The sequence below is a fragment of the Bidens hawaiensis genome, unplaced genomic scaffold (genome assembly GCF_021521415.1).
Source record: "Bidens hawaiensis isolate Kalapana, Puna unplaced genomic scaffold, B.hawaiensis_p1.1 tig00030282_1, whole genome shotgun sequence".
Classification (NCBI taxonomy): domain Eukaryota; kingdom Viridiplantae; phylum Streptophyta; class Magnoliopsida; order Asterales; family Asteraceae; genus Bidens; species Bidens hawaiensis.
In genome coordinates this window covers 157,525-177,238 of record NW_027505178.1, presented here as the reverse complement: position 1 = coordinate 177,238, position 19,714 = coordinate 157,525, and the positions used below count along the sequence as shown (strand labels likewise).

The 19,714-nt window shown below is 39.6% G+C and overlaps 2 pseudogenes across 2 annotated transcripts; one reads left to right on the top strand and one right to left on the bottom strand.

Annotated features, from left to right (window-relative positions):
* The first annotated feature begins 473 nt into the window (after positions 1-473).
* Positions 474-3,638, top strand: LOC143611246 (serine/arginine-rich splicing factor RS2Z33-like; annotated as a pseudogene). Its single transcript, XR_013149738.1, has 7 exons — positions 474-580; positions 986-1,025; positions 1,156-1,251; positions 2,063-2,115; positions 2,314-2,454; positions 2,545-2,601; positions 3,130-3,638. The product of XR_013149738.1 is annotated as a serine/arginine-rich splicing factor RS2Z33-like (transcript).
* Positions 3,639-5,095: 1,457 nt separating this feature from the next.
* On the bottom strand, positions 5,096-7,984 carry LOC143611244 (uncharacterized; annotated as a pseudogene). Its single transcript, XR_013149737.1, has 4 exons — positions 7,936-7,984; positions 6,898-7,074; positions 6,632-6,824; positions 5,096-5,472 (listed from the first exon to the last, which is right to left on the bottom strand). The product of XR_013149737.1 is annotated as an uncharacterized LOC143611244 (transcript).
* Between the last annotated feature and the right edge of the window lie 11,730 nt (positions 7,985-19,714).

The following is a 19,714-nucleotide window of genomic DNA, read 5'->3' as shown; positions in this document are numbered from 1 at the left end:
ATAATTGGACTAAAATTTAAACCAATAAATTTAAAATATATAATATAAAACCTTTAAATTAAATCAATGAACACAAACGAACGCGACCTCGGTTCATGTTTGTTCACAAAGTTTCTTGTTCGTGGCCGTTTATATATTAAACGAACTTTCCGCTTAATGGTTCATGAACTGCAGCCCTAGTTGTAGATGCCCATGGCAGTTTATGTGGTTAGGTTTCTTTTGTATGTTCTTATTTAATTTATAATTTGCAACATCAATTAGGTATTTTGAACCTTTTTTTTTTTTTTTTGCGATAACAGTGGTATGCATTTGTATGATATAGATATTGCATTCATTTAAGACAAGCTTGTTTCATCCAAATAGTTAAACATCCTGTCCTGTTTGTAACTTTTTTCTAATATTTGTATTTTGCATTAACACATATAGGCATTTTCATGCATTGCTAATGGAGTATTTGTTGTGTTAGGTTAAAGATGCCTCGCTATGATGATCGGTATGGTACAACTCGCTTATACGTGGGTCGTTTATCTTCAAGGACTCGGTCTCGTGATTTAGAGTATCTTTTCAGCAAATATGGGAGGTAAGTGTTTTCTTCAATCTTCAATCATCATCTCTTTAGTTTTATTTTGTATGGCATACAAATTATGATTCATAGAAAATAGTCTTGGATGAACGCATGAGTGGCTTTAGACTTGAGTTTCTAAGGGATTGTTTGATTCTAATTGTTGAATGGTTGAGAATAATAGATGTGAAGGAACATTTGAAGAAAGGGAGTGACAAAGTAGGAGTGACTAAAATACCCTTTAACATGAATGAATTTGTTGAAGGTTTTGGAGGTCAAATGGTGGGAAGTCTTGGCAGAGTGTTAGGAGACTTATGATGTAGTCTTAGTTGGTGTTTTTATGGAATTTTCAACATCCAAAAATGGTGTTTAAGTTTTGATGGACGATGATGGCCTTATTGTTTCTGGCAACCGTTTTGGCAGAGTACACGATGTGGATATGAAGCACGACTTTGCATTTGTTGTATGCACTCCTTTGTACCCTCTTTAACTTTCTTTTAAAAATAGTTATTATTTTTGTTATTTAAGAATGATGTTTGTATTACATGATCATGGTTTTTTGCTCTTGTTGTATTTGTATTGATTTATAACAGGAGTTCAGAGATCCTCGGGATGCTGATGATGCAAGATATAGCTTGAATGGTAGAGACTTAAATGGCAGTCGGCTTCTTGTGGAATTTGCTAAGGGTGTAAGTGATTACCGTTCATGTATTTTAATAATTTAATATATGGTAAGCTTTTGAAAAAGAATTGATATACAAGAAATTATGTATCAGATTACCTTTATGTGAGTTTTGACATGTATGGCACTATGGCCTGTTATCTTTGAAACCTTTTTTTGTTATAAATTTTACTTAATTTGTCTGATTTGGCCTTTCATGAGTAATTAGGGATGCCAATTGTGTCGGCTTGGCAGGTTCAATTTTTTAACCCGAACACGACCCATATTTTTATCTGTCCCAAAAACATCAACCCTAACCAGCACACACTTAAAATCGTGTAACCCGAACATGGCCCGTTTAATTAATTTATCTAAAAATGTCTCAAAACAGTTGGCGCCAACTAATCAAGTTGTAAACATGTTGGTGGGTTGTAAAAAATGGTGTTAGACGGGCTAGTGGGCTGATCTGTTTAACTAATCGGGTTGGTGGGTCAATTCGTTTAACTAACCAGGTCGGTTAATTAAACAGGTCAACCTGAACCCAACCTGTTTTAATTATGCAAACCTAAAACCTGATTATTTTCGGGACTTGTTGGAAATTGTCACCTTCAGTTTTTTAGGTTTACAAATTTTAATTCTGTATTTTACAAAATCCCAATTGTGTTTTGTTTGGTTAGTAGGTTGACCTGTTTACTCAACCCGCTTAAATAAACAGATCAACCAAACCCTTATATTTTCATGTCGTCAGAAATTGCCATGTCTAGGTCTATACTCTATAGCTCTAGAGATTTTAAATCTGTATTGATAATTGCTCCCAATTATGTTTCGTTTGGTTATAGACTCCACGTGGGCCTGGTGGTACTAGAGAACATGTAGGAAGGGGGCCTCTCGGGTATAATCAGGTTAGATATGCCAGTTTAAACCCTAGTTATTTTTGTGTCGTGTCAGAAATTGTCATCTCTAGGTCTATGCTCAATAGCTTTAGAAATTTTAAATCTGTATTAATACTCCCAATTATGTTTTGTTTGGTTATAGACTCCACGTGAGCCCGGTGGTTCTAGAGAATATGTAGGAAGGGGTCCACCTCCAGGGTCGGTCGGTGTTTCAACTGTGGGCTTGATGGTCACTGGGCCCGAGATTGCAAAGCTGGCGACTGGAAAAACAAATGCTATCGTTGTGGTGAAAGGGGCCACATTGAAAGACACTGTCAAAATAGCCCCAAAAAGCTCAAGTTAGTAATCCTTATTAAACATTTCTTCATCATTTTTTAATTTCTTGATACTACGAACTGATCATATTAATAATGTTAATTGTTTTGCAGACGTACTAGAAGCTTCTCAAGGTCACCAGTTCGGTCACGCTCTCCTCGTCGCCGCCAGCCCAAGTTACAGCCAAAGCCGTAGCTACAGGTAGAAAATAGAAGGGTTGGGGCTGTTTGTGTACTGGGTCAACACGGGTTTTGGGTTACGATGTATTGCAAAAAGTTTCTAAAATTTCTAATTTTTATACATAATTAAATAATTAATAGTTAAGTGTAATTATAATTACAAAAAGTATATTTCATTTAGTAATTAACTAGTTTAATGTTTAAAATGATTTCATTGGTCTTATGTGTCGTGGGGTGTGTGCGAGCTGGGCTAGAGCCCGCCTAAGCTCAACCTTGGTGTGTTAAGAGAACTGGAACTTGGCTCAGCTCGGCTCGTTTAGTATTTATTAATTAGTATATTATAAATTAAAATGCATGTATATAACATGATGGATTTTCAGTTAATTTTGATTATATATATATATATCTTGTAAATTTGTATTTAGTATATAAAAAAATTATATAACTAATAGGATTCGTTTAAGCTTGGTAGCCCTCGACCTCCATAAATATTGTTTTTTTTTTAATCTTTTTGACAAGAGTTAACAAATTTTTGTTCTTGTTTGGTGCCAATCGTTCTAGATCTCCTGAAAAGAAAGAGCGTATTGTTGAACATGAAAGGAGGTCAAAGAGTCCCTGTGACTCCAGGAGCCCGAGGCACACGGTTCACAACTCCCTTCAAAGGGAAAGAACCACAGCGCGACTCCTAATGAAGACAGGGCTAGCCCGTCTCCTGACTGTGTTAACTCAGAGTACAGCATGAGCCCACAGAGAGCAAAGAGTCAAAGTCCTGCTGAAGCCAATGGTAGGAGCCGTAGCCCTAGCCCTGTGCATGAACAACAGAGCACAGTTGACCGTGATGTGGATGCGCCTCAGGGTAGCCCGGTTGATGAAGAGGGTCCGGTTGTTGAAGGAAGTCCGGCTGATGGTGACGAAGAGAATTGACAGGTGAGCGAGGTCTTTTGTTTTTAAGTAGTTGAAAGTAAGACTTTTGGGAAACTATGGTTTATGGTTAATGTGTTTTGGTATTGAGGGATGGTTAAAACGAAAACGAGTACTTTTTCGTGTTGGTTAATGTTGGAATAATTGCCCGCTTGCCTTCTGTTTCGATGTAATCCAATACATTTTTGTACCTTTATTTCACATAATTAATAATAAAAAAATTTCTCAAAAAAAAAAAAAAAGAATCATTGCTATAAGGCACTTGTTTAGCGTAAGTTGCGCTTTATCTGATTATGTTTCTGGTTGCTTGTATGGAGTTTTTAGTTTCGTGGTAACAGGTTTTCACTATAATTTTCGACCTATTTGCTAGGTCATGAGCTTAATTGTTGGATTATACTAATTGTGGAATAGAAAAATCAGAAGCAGAAATGATTGTAATTACCAAACTAAATAAACTATGATTGTCAAACTGAACTGTTGCTTAGACTAATTTTTTTTCTTTCTATTTGTAAAATAGGTAAAAACCGTTACTTTCATTATAATTTTCATCTATGCCTGTTCAACAGCTTTGTAAGGGCATATCATTTCATTTGTGGGATGTCTATTTGAATTCCATCAAACTTCTACATCTTGATATAATATAACTTCTTAACGAAAATGAGCTTTAGGTTTGGGATCGACATCAAGTCATCATGACCAAAAATTAATTTATATCAACCAGGGACGGTGCCAAGTTGGTGGAGTGGGGAGTTGTGTGTACTCAACCTAATCGGGGAGTACTTGGGAACCGCTCGCAAAGTACTCGGCCTAGACAAAGAGTACTAGGGGTTTTACTTGTCAAGTACTCGATGCTTAGGAACCATATTTCAAAGAATTGGTTAAGGGGCAAAATTAAGTGGTACACAGATTTATTTGTGTCACCTTAAAGTAGACAATGAGTCAAAAAAATACAACTATTATAAACTTGTTAACTTATAATTACAATGAATCTAAACAGACTATCAGCATCAATGACCACTATTTGTGCCGACACCTACTCGTCATCGCCATTGCCACCACTTTACCATTGATGATGTCGCCCACCGACACATCCACTGCCCCGCTGCCATCGATTATGGCTATTATGCCACTGTCGACACCACCGTCACGGCGTCACCGCCTTTATTGTTCCACTAGCCACCATAAAAAATACAGGGGTGAACCTATTTTGATACTTTTTCTAAAAAAACAACTTATTTATACTGTTATACCCAACTCCAGTTTGGCCTAAAGTACCTGAACAAAAATGTTATTTTTCTAAAAAGACACGCTTTGACCCAAACTTATTTTACTAAAAATCCATATTGGCTGAACTTGTTTTAACCGACACCCGTACCTGCCCACTGCCCAGTTTGCCAGACTTAATAAACAAACTATAGATTATGAAAGATCTAAAAACCAAAATATTAACTAGCTTTGACTTGATCACATAATCAAACAAAAATAGTCAAGCTCATCTTTCTAACGCATTTACTAATTTTAGAAACAAGTCAAATCAAGAAAATTAAACCATCAAAGAATATACTGTACCAACTAACCATATCACACATTCACATCCACAATAAATCTATCATCACCATTTCAAATCTATAATCAAATCTACATATATACAATAACATGTCACAAGTTCAAACAACACTTGAGAAAATTGTTAGATTGAGTCACTAAGCGGACCAATACCCAACTCATCTTCTATTTCATCGGTGTCTTCAAACAGTTTCAAAAACCGTGCATGTTCATGCTCTCTTTTCCTTTTTAGCCAATACTTGTAACCAACAATTAATCCCATGATTAGTAGTACGGTTAAAACCGTAACACTTATACCAATGATTAGTTTTGTGGACCAATGCATCCCGCTTTCTTCATGAGCATGCGAGGCATTATCCGAGCTCTTGCCCGTGCCTACAACAATTATTTTATTAGTGTCGCAATATCAAACAGTTGACTAAAAGATCACTAGATAGTAAGATTGTTGTGGATTTAGTTATGAATAGGTTGACTCAGGTCATTTTTTATCACTAACGGGCCACAGATAGGTATGTATAGCTTAAAAATAAAGGGTTCACATGGGTGGAAAGTATCCTACACTTTATTTTTTATGCATAAAGTGATAAAACCTTACAAATGAATCTTTTCAAGAAATTAGATTATGAAATTATATGAATTTTAATCATATTTGACACAAAAAATATTTCAAAAAATGAAATTCCAGGGGTTAAAATAAACTTGTTTAATAAACGAGGCTGAGCCTGAGCCCAAGCTTCACTTATCGAGCTCGAACTAAATAGTGAATCTAAACGAGCCTATTATTATATAATTTTATTAAATGTATTAAATATGAATTTATATAAGAATATTTATTATATTTAAAATTATGATAAAAATAACTAAATAATAATACATATCATGTCATATATAAAAAATATGACATCTTACCCTCCTCAGACCCTACCATAGCTTTGCTATTGGTGGGATATACTGAGTACGATGATGATGATGATGATGATGTCATATATAAAAAATGACTTAAAATATACAAAAATAATTGAAAATGTATAATAATTAATTAATAAATAACAAAAGAGTCAAGGTCGAGTTTGAAAAAATGACTCACGAGCTGAGCCCAAGCTTTTGTAAAACAGCCGGAGTTTGAGCTCTCATAAGTCAAAATGAGCCAAGCTCGACCCTCGACCCTAGTCAAGCTATGGCTCGGCTCATTTACACCCCTAACAAATTCTATGTCTAATGGGTAAAAATACTTCTAAAAGGAAGCAGCTAAACAAAGGGTTATATGGGTCAAAAGTCGCCTTAAAGAGTATTATTAGTGCATACAACCTTCTAAATACTTTTAGTCAAAACATAGAATAAAAATAGCATAAACTTTAATCATATTCATACAAGTTACTCTTAAAAACTTCAAATATATTTGATACAATCTGTTCCACTTTAACCCAACCCGGTCGGTTTCAAGCCACACAAGGATGCACCTGTTTTGACTTGTCACATCTAAATAAACTACATGTTTACATGATATGCATATAAGATATTAGAAAGAAAATACCTTTTTTGACACACTCGTGACACAAAAACGTGGCGTTAAATTCCTTGCTTTTGGCACGAATATACCGGCCATCATCAGATTCAAAATCAGACGGGCAAAATTCCCACTCATCAAACACATCATCAGATGTAAATCGATCCTCTTCGTAAAATCCACATCTTTTGCATTTTGTGCTTTCAAAACTTGTAAGCGGCTGAAATAATATTAAACAACTTAAACTCATTTCAAAACAATAGACACTAAAAATGGTGTTACAATTTACATACCTGAAAAGATTCTTCACCCTTGAAAGTATATAAATTATTTTTCTTCTTCACGTCTGGTAAAACTATCTTGTTTTCCCCCGTTACATTTAAAGTAGACTTTGGGTGTTGATGCTAGTATTTCATGGGTTGTATATATTTCAAGAGATTGAAGTGTAACAACTGCTGATAGTAATAGTTCTGAAAATAAATAGGGAAACTATATAACCAATCATTCGATTATAAAAAAAAATCAAAAAATTGTTAACAACTGTCCACAAACATAAATCTTCAAGTCATGAATCATGATCATATAGAAAAACCAAAAATATAGCCCAGAGTAACGTTGTCCAAAAAGCTCGTGACTCTGGGAGCTCACTCTATAAAAACTCAAAAAAAGCTCACTCGAATTGGAAGGGTGGCTAGCTCGGCTTAGCTTGGTTCGTTTAGCTTGAATTATTTTGCCATTACTCTATTTTATTATTTATGTAAATGTAAATGTATGCATGTACATAGAAACAAGCATTTTATGATATTGTGTTCAATGAGTTTTATTTAATACATTGTTGATTCAAGAGATGTTGGTTGTTCCTGCCTAAACACCCTTTGACTAAAATTAATCCGTAGGAGGAAAAGTAGGGCTAGTAGCATTGGTTGGTAATTCTCGTTCAAGTATTATGTAGCAAACTCGTATCGAGTTTTGGAGATGTAGCCTATCTGGAATCAGGCCAATGATCCTATATTTCATCAATTCAATTCCCAGGTTCTAACAGTTTGAATATTATATTTTTCAGTTCAATTTTTTTGTTATATATGTTTTAAGAAATTTATCATTTAAACTGAGCCAAACCGAATGCTGAAATTAAAAAACAAACAAACAAACAGGGGCAATTACTCGGCCAGGAAATAAAGCTAAAGAAAGAAGTTAGTTAAACCTAGAGTTCCTTGTACAATTACATCCAGCTAATGCTAATGATGTATGTTCGAATTGGATTAAGCTTGTAGCATGATTCAATTAGATAATCAGCTGGCGAGTATAGTAAATTAATTGATAATAATTACCTGGAAAACAAAGGAGGAGAATAATAAACGAAACCCTAGAAGTCGCCATTGGAACAAATTAATCAATCAATCGATCATCGATGAAGTTGTTAGGATACTGATGCAACACGATTGACCGAACAACTGTTTCGTCGTGACGGTGGCGTATTGTTTTCCGGCTATCGAATAATAATAATAATAGTACTTGGAGTGGAAGGAAGGAACTAACATGCGCCCGAGGTATTATCAAATGTCAACGTTTGACTTGGGCATATTTAGTTTTTTCTCATCACGTGTCTTTGAGCTAGTGTTCAAGGACGAGGGTTTTTCTGCATTGAAAGACGGGGGCATTCCGATATGACAAATTTAGCCAGTAGCTCATTTGAAAGATTCGTTAGTCATTAAAACAAACTTTTTTCAACCATCACGTGTTCAAAGTTGGTTTGGGAATGTTATATGAGCTTAATAATAACATAACCGAGCTTCAGTTATGAAATTTTGCTTAAATCTAACCATAACTGAATGGTTGGTTAACCATCAATTTTGAGTAGGTTTGGGTTATATTCTACTAAATTGTGCAAACATTTTTTCTACATTTCTTTCAATTAGCAATAATTTGGTTATGGTGTTCAAAGCTCTTGGTGAAGATTCAAAGCTAAAATATGTCAGTTCCAAAATTGTTTATAGCGTTCAAACCTATGTTACAAACAACTGCATCGTAAACTTATATATGTTCGAAGCTAGAAATTGAGGTATAAAAGATGGAAATAGAGGTATAAAATTTGAAAAAATACAAACATACAAGGTTCAGTTTCGGTTAATGAAGACTCGTTAAGAACTTAAGCGTGACTATAATCAAATGGTCAGTTAATCAAATTCACTTAATAATAACCATTAGTTAGCATCGATTAATCTTTTCAATTAATAGTTGGGTTTGTGCTCACCCCTAATGTAGTGAGTGAGGAAATCATATTATTAGTTGAAAACAAAAAATGTAATGTCGAGAATTGCGTTTAAAGCAATAAGTATAAAAGGTTCTATATTGGATTATCATCTGTAGGGGTCTGCTTGGTACGAGGTAATGAAATGGACGAATAGATGGAATGAACGTGGTAATTGAATGGACAAATGAATGGAATGTGTTATTACCATTCTAATGAGATGTTTGATTAACACATGGGAATGTAATGCATCATTATTTTGCGTTGTTTAATAGATAGGAAAAAAAAGAAAAAATAAAATAAATGATAGTGAGTGGCAGTGGTGGTGGGAGGTATGTGGTAGTCGTGACATTGGCAGTTGGTGGGCGGTGACGGGTGGTGGTGGGCGACAAGAGATAATGGTGGTTGGAGGTGGGTATGGGTGGTCGCGGTAAAGGTGGTGGTGGGAGGTGGCGGCGATGGTGGGCGGTGGTAGTGGGTGGTGGTGGGCGGAGGGCGATGGTGGGTGGATGGCACTAATGGTGATGATTGGCGTCGATGGGTGGTGGCAGTGGTAACGACAACGGTGGGCGGCGATGGTGGTTGGTGGTGGTGGTTGTAACACCCCGACCGATGGCGGATTATACATCGGGGCGCTACGAATTGTTTCATTACTCGTGACACTATTTGGGTGTCAATATTTAATAAATACATTTCATTGCGCATGCGCATAACACACCATAAAGTAACATAAATCACATATAACTCATAATATTCAAATACAAAAATTTGTCTTGTTATATTTTAAACTAGGTCCAAAGTAAAAGAAAACATCCTACGTGTCCTCGAGTTTCCAAAAGCAGCTACAGCAAACCTGAACATGTGTTAAAATAAAACGTCAACACTTGCGTGTCGGTGAGAAATCAAGTTTAATAGATATAAATAGATAATAACAAAGCACTGCGCGCAACATGTGTATAACTGGTGTTCAACATAGTGTGTAAACAGATTGTGATCAAGCCTAAATAGATCATAGCTCATAGTTCATAGCGTGCTCCAAATCGAGCAAAAACAAATAATCAATCGTGTATGTGCAAACAAACCAAGAAAATCGTAACAATAGGTCTCCCGTGTTCATCTAATGGATCCATGAAAACTTCGGAATAGGCCGATCAAAGCGGTTAATGATCAACACATACAAATATACAACACTAGTAAACGTCCATAACACATGGGTTTTGCGCACAAAATTTCATAAACAAGTTTAAGACTCAAGTTGTACGAACACATGAACATCCCAAAACGTTAAAAATAAAAGGGGATTAGGTATGAGATTTCTCACTTGTAAAAGGTGCGTTGAAAGATAATGCAAGAACCAACTTTTAAACAAGCGAAAGTTAAACTATAATAAGAGGTTATTGATTTAACGATTGGTTTTTATGTCTTGAATATATGCAAGTCACTTAAACAAATTATTTAAAAAAAATTATATATTATATATTTACCGAGATTTCTGGGCAGAAAGAAGAGAAGACGGATTGCAAAGAGGGGAGTGGAGGCGTCGCTGAGGATCTTCGGCTGAGAGTAAGGGAGAAAGATTTTGGGGAGTGTTTAAGTGTTTGAGTGTGTGTTTAATTATCCAGGAAATTAGTTTGTATTTATAGGAAAACCCTAGGGAACACATCCCTTGAATTGGGGAAAAAGATCTTATCAAATCAAAGCAAAAGATATCAAAAGCAAGAGATATGGTGGCAGCTGCAAGGGATGGGGGAAGGCTGACAGGTTACTGTTCATAGCATGGGAGGGGTCAGTTAAAGTACTGTTCAAGACATGGAAAAGAAGATTTTAAAAGATTATGCCAGTTACTTTTTCTAACAACCAAGAGGGTTGGTAAGCAAGCTGCGCCGAAAGTGACTTTTCGGACAGATGTCAGATCTGGCCTACTGTGCCCATACCTTGGTAGGTATAGCACAGAAGATAAGATATTTCAAAAGCATACAGGCTGGCTTAAACTGGAGAAAAGACTTAAGTGTCTAGCGCGAGAAGGCTTGAGTGCGCGAGGGCGAAGGCAGACAGAACAATCCTTAGCGCGCCGCGGGAAGAACTGCAATCCTTAGCACGCCGCGGGAAGAACTACAATCCTTTGCGCCGCGGGAACAGTTCGCCTCGCGAATCGCAGGAACAGCTGGTCTTCACGCAGGCTTCCTTGTAAGGAGTCTGGCGCGTGGAGCTGCGCAGACATCCTTAGGCGGGAAGAACCAAAGGACAAGCAAAGAGTTAAGAGAAAAAAAAGGGTTCAAGGCTCAAGGTTAAAGCAGAGGGGCGGGACGGCGACAAGAGAGAAAAAGGGGCGGGACGGCGGAAAGGAATTATTATTATTATTATCATTATTATTAGTAGTAATATATATATATATAATAAAATTTATAAAGATTATAATCAAATTTTAAATCTTAAAATCGGATCCGAAAACGGGTACCTGGGTCGGGTCGGATTTGGGCAGTTGTCACAGTCTCCCCTACTTTAAGAAATTTCGTCCCGAAATTTATCTCGAAGTAGGATGCGCAGAGAAAAGGTGCGGGTATTTGATCTTCATTTGATCTTCCCTTTCCCAAGTGAACTCGGCTCCGCGCTTGGACTCCCAGCGAACTTTGACAATAGGGATGCGAGTGCGCTTGGTTTGCTTCACCTCGCGATCCATAATCTCAACAGGCTTCTCAACGAAATGCATAGACTCATCAACTTGAACTTCATCAAGTGGTATGTGGAGGTTCTCGTCAGCTAAACATTTCTTGAGATTGGATACATGGAACGTTGTGTAACACCCCGACCAAAGGCGGATTATACATCGGGGCGCCACATATTGTTTCATTACTCGTGACACTTTTGGGTGTCAATATTTAATAAATACATTCATTCGCGCACGCGCAAAGTAAACATAAGATAACATAAATCATCATAAATCAATATATTATAAATCATAATATTCGAACAGCAATAACTTGTCTTGATACATTTTAATCTAGGTCCAAAATAAAGAAAACTTCCTACGTGTCCTCAAGCTCCAAAACAGCTACTGCAAACCTGAACATGTGTTAAAATAAACGTCAAACACTTGCGTGTTGGTGAGAAATCAAGTTTAATACAGTACATAGATAACAATAAATCTGCGCGCAACATGTGTATGTCTGGTTTTCAACAAGGGTGTAATCCGATCGGGACCAACTCTAAGATTCATAGACTGCCAGTGCTCACAATTGAGCTCACAAACAAGAAAGACTGTGCAAGTGTAAACAAAAGAGAAAATCATAAACGATAGTTCTCCCGTGTTCATCTAATGGTACCATGAGAACTGCGGAATAGACCGACAAGACGGTTAATGATCCACACATACAAATAAACAGCCAAGTCTACGTCCTCAACACATGGGATACTGCGCGACTAAAGTTCATAAACAGTTTAAGACTAAGTTTATATGAACACATGAACATCCCAAAACATTAAAAGCAAAAAGGGATTAGGTACGAGATTACTCACTTGATAAACGATGCGGTGTAAGATAAAGCAAGAACCAACTTTAAACAAGCACAAGTTAACCTATAAATAAGATTATTGTTTTAATGATTTGTTTTAAGTCTTGATTATAAGTTAGCATAATTAATAAGTAAATTTTTATATATAATATATATTACCGGAAAAGCAGAGCAGAACAGGGAGGAAGACGGAGGCAGAGAGGAAGACGGCAGAGAGAGCAAGGAGCAAGAGAGAACAGGAGAGATTAAGTGTTTTGTGTGTGTAGTGTTAGGAAAATAACATTATTATTTATAGAGAAACCCTAGGGAACACAATCCCTAGAAAAGGGGAAAAGATCTCCAAAAAGTAAAAGATTCCAAAAGCAAAAGATATCAAAAGATATGACAGCTGCAGGGGACAAGAGAAAGCTGACAGGGAACAGTAAACAGGCATGGGCGGGTCAGATAAAGGTACTGGTCAAGCATGGAAAAAGCAGATCTCAAAAGATTATGTCAGTCACTTTTTCTGTCAACCAATGGGGTTGGTGCGCATGCTGCGCCGAAAGTAACTTTTCAGACATAAAGCAGATTAGGTCAACAGTACAGGAGATAAGACAACACAGAAAATAAACAGCAAGTTAAAACAGAAGGACACAAGACAGCGCGAGAAAGCTTCGAGCGCGAAGGCAAAGGTGCGCGAGCGCGAAGGCAGACAAAACCAACCTTAACGCGTCGCGGGAAGAACTACATTTCTAAGCGCGCCGCGGGAAGAACTTCAATTCTAAGCGCGTCGCGAGAAGAACTATATTCCTTAGCGCGTCGCGGGAAGAACGGTATCCATAGCGCGCCGCGGGAAGAACTAAAATCCTTAGCGCGCTGCGGGGACAGTTCGTCTCGCGTATCGCAGTAACAGGTGGTCTTCACGCAGGCTTCCTTGTAAGGAGTCTGGCGCGTGGAGATGCGCAGACAACCTTAGGCGGGAAGGAACAAAGGACGGGTTCAAGGCTTAAGGGCGGGACGGCGACAAGAGGGAAAAGAAGGCGGAAAGAGAGGAGGGACGGGACGGCGGAAAGAAAGAGAGAGAAAGAGGCGGGAAGGAAAATATATTATTATTATTAAAAGTAAAATATAAGCATAAATAAATATTAAATCATAAAAGAAAGAGATCGGGTCAGAGAAACGGGTACCTGGGTCGGGTCGGATCGGGTCAGATGTCACAGTCTCCCCTACTTTAAGAAATTTCGTCCCGAAATTTATCTCGAAGTAGGTTGCGCAGAGAACAGGTGCGGGTACTTGATCTTCATTTGATCTTCCCTTTCCCATGTAAACTCGGCTCCACGCTTGGACTCCCAACGAACTTTCACGATAGGGATGCGACTGCGCTTGGTTTGCTTAACCTCGCGATCCATAATCTCAACAGGCTTCTCAACGAAATGCATAGTTTCATCAACTTGAACCTCCTCAAGTGGAATGTGAAGGTTCTCGTCAGCTAAACACTTCTTGAGATTGGATACATGGAACGTTGGATGCACATTACTGAGCGCGGGCGGTAGGTCAAGTCTGTAGGCAACTTTTCCTACACGCGCGAGAATCTTAAATGGTCCAACATATCGAGGGGCAAGCTTACCTTTCTTCCCAAAGCGGACAACACCCTTCCAGGGCGACACTTTGAGGAGAACAAGATCACCAACTTGAAATTCGAGAGGCTTCCGCCTACGATCTGCGTAACTCTTCTGTCGGCTTCTGGCAGTCAGCAGATGATCACGGATCTTGGCGATTTTATCGGTTGTCTCTTGAACAAGTTCGGGTCCTGTGATTTGAGTTTCACCCACTTCGCTCCAACAGATCGGGGAGCGGCACTTACGACCGTAAAGTGCTTCAAATGGGGCCATACCAATACTGGAATGATAGCTGTTATTATAAGAGAACTCAATCAAAGGTAGGTGTGAATCCCAATTACCTCCAAAATCAAGAACACAAGATCGGAGCATATCCTCAAGAGTTTGAATAGTTCGCTCAGACTGACCGTCGGTCTGAGGATGATATGCCGTACTCATGTCCAAGCGAGTTCCTAGCGCAGATTGGAGAGATTTCCAAAAGCGAGATATAAAACGGCCATCGCGATCGGATATGATGCTCAAAGGAGTACCATGGCGGCAGACAATTTCCTTGACATAAAGCTGCGCGAGATGCTCAACACGGTAGTTTTCACGAATGGGCAGAAAGTGAGCAGACTTAGTCAAACGATCCACTATTACCCAAATGCTATCATGTTTGCTTGCTGTCAAAGGTAACTTGGTAATGAAGTCCATCGCTATACCTTCCCATTTCCACGTAGGAATTTCTGGTTGTTCGAGCAAACCAGATGGGCGTTGATGTTCAGCTTTCACCTTAGAACAAGTCAGGCATTTAGCTACGAACGCAGCAATATCCTTCTTCATACCGGGCCACCAATAAGTAATGCGCAAATCCTTGTACATCTTATCAGCGCCAGGATGAATAGAATACCGAGATTTGTGCGCTTCACTCAGGATATCAGCGCGAAGATTCTCATCAAAGGGAATCCAGATGCGATTAAGATAGCAGAGAATTCCACTCAGATTAGGGACAAAATGCGCTTCCGCGCCACACGCTAACTCGGCGCGAAGGTTACCATTACTGATGGATGCGCGCTGCGCGTCACGAATACGCGATTCAAGGTTGCTTTGGATCGGCGCAAAGTGAAGCTGCGTGCGCGGCAAGATACAGTTAAGCTGGCAGGGTTTTCGGCTGAGCGCATCGGCTACCACATTAGCCTTACCAGGATGATACCGGATCTCACAATCGTAATCGCTGATGAGTTCGTTCCATCGGCGTTGCCTCATGTTAAGTTCCTTCTGATCAAAAATATGCTGAAGGCTTTTATGGTCAGTGTAGAGGATACACTTAGTACCATAAAAGTAGTGTCTCCAGATCTTCAAGGCAAAAACAACTGCACCAAGTTCGAGGTCGTGAGTTGTATAATTCTTTTCATGAACCTTAAGTTGCCTTGATGCGTAAGCGATAACCTTGCCTCGTTGCATAAGAACACAACCGAGACCTTGGTTGGAGGCATCGCAGTACACGACAAAATCATCATTACCCTCAGGTAGCGCAAGAACAGGAGCTTCACACAACAAACGCTTGAGCGTTAGAAAGGCTTCTTCTTGCTTCGAGCCCCAAATATACGGTTTACCTTTGTGCGTTAGAGCTGTTAAAGGCAAAGCGATCTTCGAGAAGTTCGAAATGAAGCGCCGGTAATAACCAGCTAAGCCCAGAAAGGAACGGATTTCGGTAGGAGTGGATGGCGTAATCCAGTTCTTGATTGCTTCAATTTTGGATGGGTCGACATGAATACCCATCTTGTTTACAACATGACCAAGAAACTGTACTTCATCAGACCAGAATTCACACTTGGAGAGCTTGGCAAAGAGCTGCTCGGCTCTAAGCTTTTGCAATACCAATCGGAGATGTTGCTCATGCTCGGCCTTGGTCTTAGAATACACCAGAACATCATCGATAAACACGATCACGAATTTATCCAAGAAAGGCCTACACACCCGATTCATTAGATCCATGAAAACAGCGGGTGCGTTGGTTAAACCGAAGGACATGACCAAGAATTCAAAATGGCCATAACGAGTACGAAAAGCAGTCTTCAGAACATCTTCATCGCGGATGCGCAACTGGTGATAGCCAGAGCGGAGATCGATCTTGGAAAAACAAGAGGCACCTTGGAGTTGATCAAAGAGGTCGTCAATACGCGGTAAGGGATACCGGTTCTTAATGGTGAGTTTGTTCAACTCGCGGTAATCAATACACATGCGAAACGATCCATCTTTCTTTTTAACGAACAACACCGGAGCACCCCAGGGCGAAGAGCTAGGGCGAATGAATCCTTTAGCAGTCAACTCTTGAAGTTGGCTTGCCAATTCTTGCATCTCAGCGGGCGCAAGACGGTAAGGAGATCTAGCTACGGGGGAAGCACCAGGGACAAGATCAATACGGAACTCGACTTCACGAGCGGGAGGGATACCAGGAAGATCATCAGGAAAAACTTCAGGAAAATCACGCACAACAGGGATATCGCGAAGCTTCTTCTTTTCATCAGCAGGTTTAACCACATGGGCTAAAAATGCAATACACCTTTTCCGCATGAGCCTTCGGGCTTCGGCGCAAGACATAAGTTTAAGACCGCGGGAGGGTTTCTCGCCGTAGATATGAAGATCACCATTTTCTCGAGGTATGCGAATCATCTTCTTGGCGCAAATAACTTCGGCGCGATTATGCGTAAGCCAGTCCATACCAATGATAACATCAAAGCTTCCAAGAGGCATGGGGATGAGGTCGATCAGAAAATCGTTTTCGTTAAGATTAAGCGTGCAATCTTTAATCACGGAGTTAATTAAAACAGTTTCGCCATTAGCCAATTCAACTGAAAAATTTTCCTTTAAATCGTTGCGCGGTCGCGCAAGCTTCTGCTCAAACGTGCGAGAAATAAAACTTCGATCGGCGCCAGTATCAAAAAGTATAGAAGCATAATTTCCGTTAAGTAAAAATGTACCATTAACTACGTCATTATTCGCTTGCGCTTGGTGCGCGGTTATGTTAAAAGCTCGTCCACGCGTCACTTGGTTTGAAATCTGGTTCACCGGATTCGCTTGCGTAATCTGAACTTGTAGCCTTGGGCACGCGTTCCGGAAATGACTGGGATCACCGCAGTTAAAGCACGATCTGGGTCGTGGGTTTTGGTAGGTTGGTTGTGGGTTCTGCGGGTAGACTGGTGGTGTTGGCGCAATTGGATTGGCGGGAAGGACTCTACAGTTTTCTGTAAGGTGACCAGCGCGGCCACATCGGTTACAAAGTCGACATGGGACTTGAGGTGGGTGGTGGAGTCTACAGGTTGGGCAAAAGGGGTGGTTTCCTGTGTAAGGTTTCTTAGTTGGCGGGGCAGGGAGTGCTGGATTGGTTAAGGCATAGTTGTGGACTATAGGGGGAGTTGGGTAGGCTGACAGAGGGTTAGGCGCGTATACTGGAGGTTGGTAGGCGGGTTGCTGGACTATGGGCGGGTTGGTAAGCGCGTAAGCTTGTCTGCACCTACGTTTCTGGTTATGGTTTGAGGGTTCAGGTTTGGTTTCTGTTGGTTCAGGGGCAGATTTGGTAGGTTTGGTCTTCTCAGCTCCCCGCAGGAACAGGGTTCCTGTTCTGACATGGTTATCGCTGAGCACCGCGGCCAACTCAATGGCGTCAGAGAGGGTTACTGGGTTTCTGGCCCATACAGAATCTTGAATTTCCATGGGGAGACCCCCAAGGAATTTCTCGATGGCTCGGCGGGAAGGGGTAACAAGGTGAGGGACAAGCAGGCTTAGTTCATGGAAGCGCGTCGCGTACTCGCGCGCTTCATCGCTATATTGCTTAAGATTCCAAAATTCCTCCTCCAGGCGCTTAACTTCGTTGGGAGGGCAGAATTCTCGCGTCAGAATTTCCTTGAATTCCTCCCATGTCATGCTAGAAGCAGCTTCTGCGCCACGCGCATGAGCTACTCCATTCCACCAAGTAAGCGCTCTAGATTCCAGGACACTGGAAGCATATAGGGTTCGTCGGTCTGGAGGGCATTGGGTATGGAGGAAAGTGTTTTCTATTTTCTCAAGCCACTGGAGCATCACGGTGGCTCCTTCAAGACCTGTGAACTTTGGAGGGTTACCCGCGTTGAAGGATTTAATGTTGTAATCGGAGGTGTTAGCATTGTTTTGGTTTAAGGCTTGGGCTATTGCGGCGACCATTTCCTGGGAACGTTGCTGCGAACGTCTGCGCGAGGCTTCTTTCCTCAGATGGCGGCGAGATAGCGGAGGCATTCTATAAAAGTTTTAATTTTTAGTTAATATCTTGGTTTTAGCGCAAAGTATAACCTGATAAAGCTTGGTTTCACGGAGTGGTTACTGTCAAAAGTTAAAGTAAAATAAATGACCATAAATGCAGACTTAATAAAGGTAACAAATTCGAATCAAGAATCGACAATTCATGTATCACCATGACTTTCCGAATTCCCAATTTAAAATATACGAGCAAACGAGTATTGGAGATTGACGATTCATGTATCACCATGACTTTTCAATCTTCACTATAAAATATACAAGAAAATGAGTATTGGAGGTTGACAATTCATGTATCACCATGACTTTTCAAGTCTCCAACCTCAGAACATAATCGTAAATGGAAATTGAAAATCAACTATTCATGTATCACCATGACTTTTCGGATTTTCAAATCCAACAAACGAATATGTAAGTAAAATCAATAAAAATCGAAATTCAACAAAAATCGAAATATCGCGGAATAAAACAAAATCATATACTGCGTCTGCGCAAGCATATTTATAAATAACGAGTAATTAACAATAAGCGCGCAAACATGAGATTTCTCTCATGCGTGAGAGGGGACTCTTAAATCTGCGCGCAACATGTGTATGTCTGGTTTTCAACAAGGGTGTAATCCGATCGGGACCAACTCTAAGATTCATAGACTGCCAGTGCTCACAATTGAGCTCACAAACAAGAAAGACTGTGCAAGTATAAACAAAAGAGAAAATCATAAACGATAGTTCTCCCGTGTTCATCTAATGGTACCATGAGAACTGCGGAATAGACCGACAAGACGGTTAATGATCCACACATACAAATAAACAGCCAAGTCTACGTCCTCAACACATGGGATACTGCGCGACTAAAGTTCATAAACAGTTTAAGACTAAGTTTATATGAACACATGAACATCCCAAAACATTAAAAGCAAAAAGGGATTAGGTACGAGATTACTCACTTGATAAACGATGCGGTGTAAGATAAAGCAAGAACCAACTTTAAACAAGCACAAGTTAACCTATAAATAAGATTATTGTTTTAATGATTTGTTTTAAGTCTTGATTATAAGTTAGCATAATTAATAAGTAAATTTTTATATATAATATATATTACCGGAAAAGCAGAGCAGAACAGGGAGGAAGACGGAGGCAGAGAGGAAGACGGCAGAGAGAGCAAGGAGCAAGAGAGAACATGAGAGATTAAGTGTTTTGTGTGTGTAGTGTTAGGAAAATAACATTATTATTTATAGAGAAACCCTAGGGAACACAATCCCTAGAAAAGGGGAAAAGATCTCCAAAAAGTAAAAGATTCCAAAAGCAAAAGATATCAAAAGATATGGCAGCTGCAGGGGACAAGAGAAAGCTGACAGGGAACAGTAAACAGGCATGGGCGGGTCAGATAAAGGTACTGGTCAAGCATTGAAAAAGCAGATCTCAAAAGATTATGTCAGTCACTTTTTCTGTCAACCAATGGGGTTGGTGCGCATGCT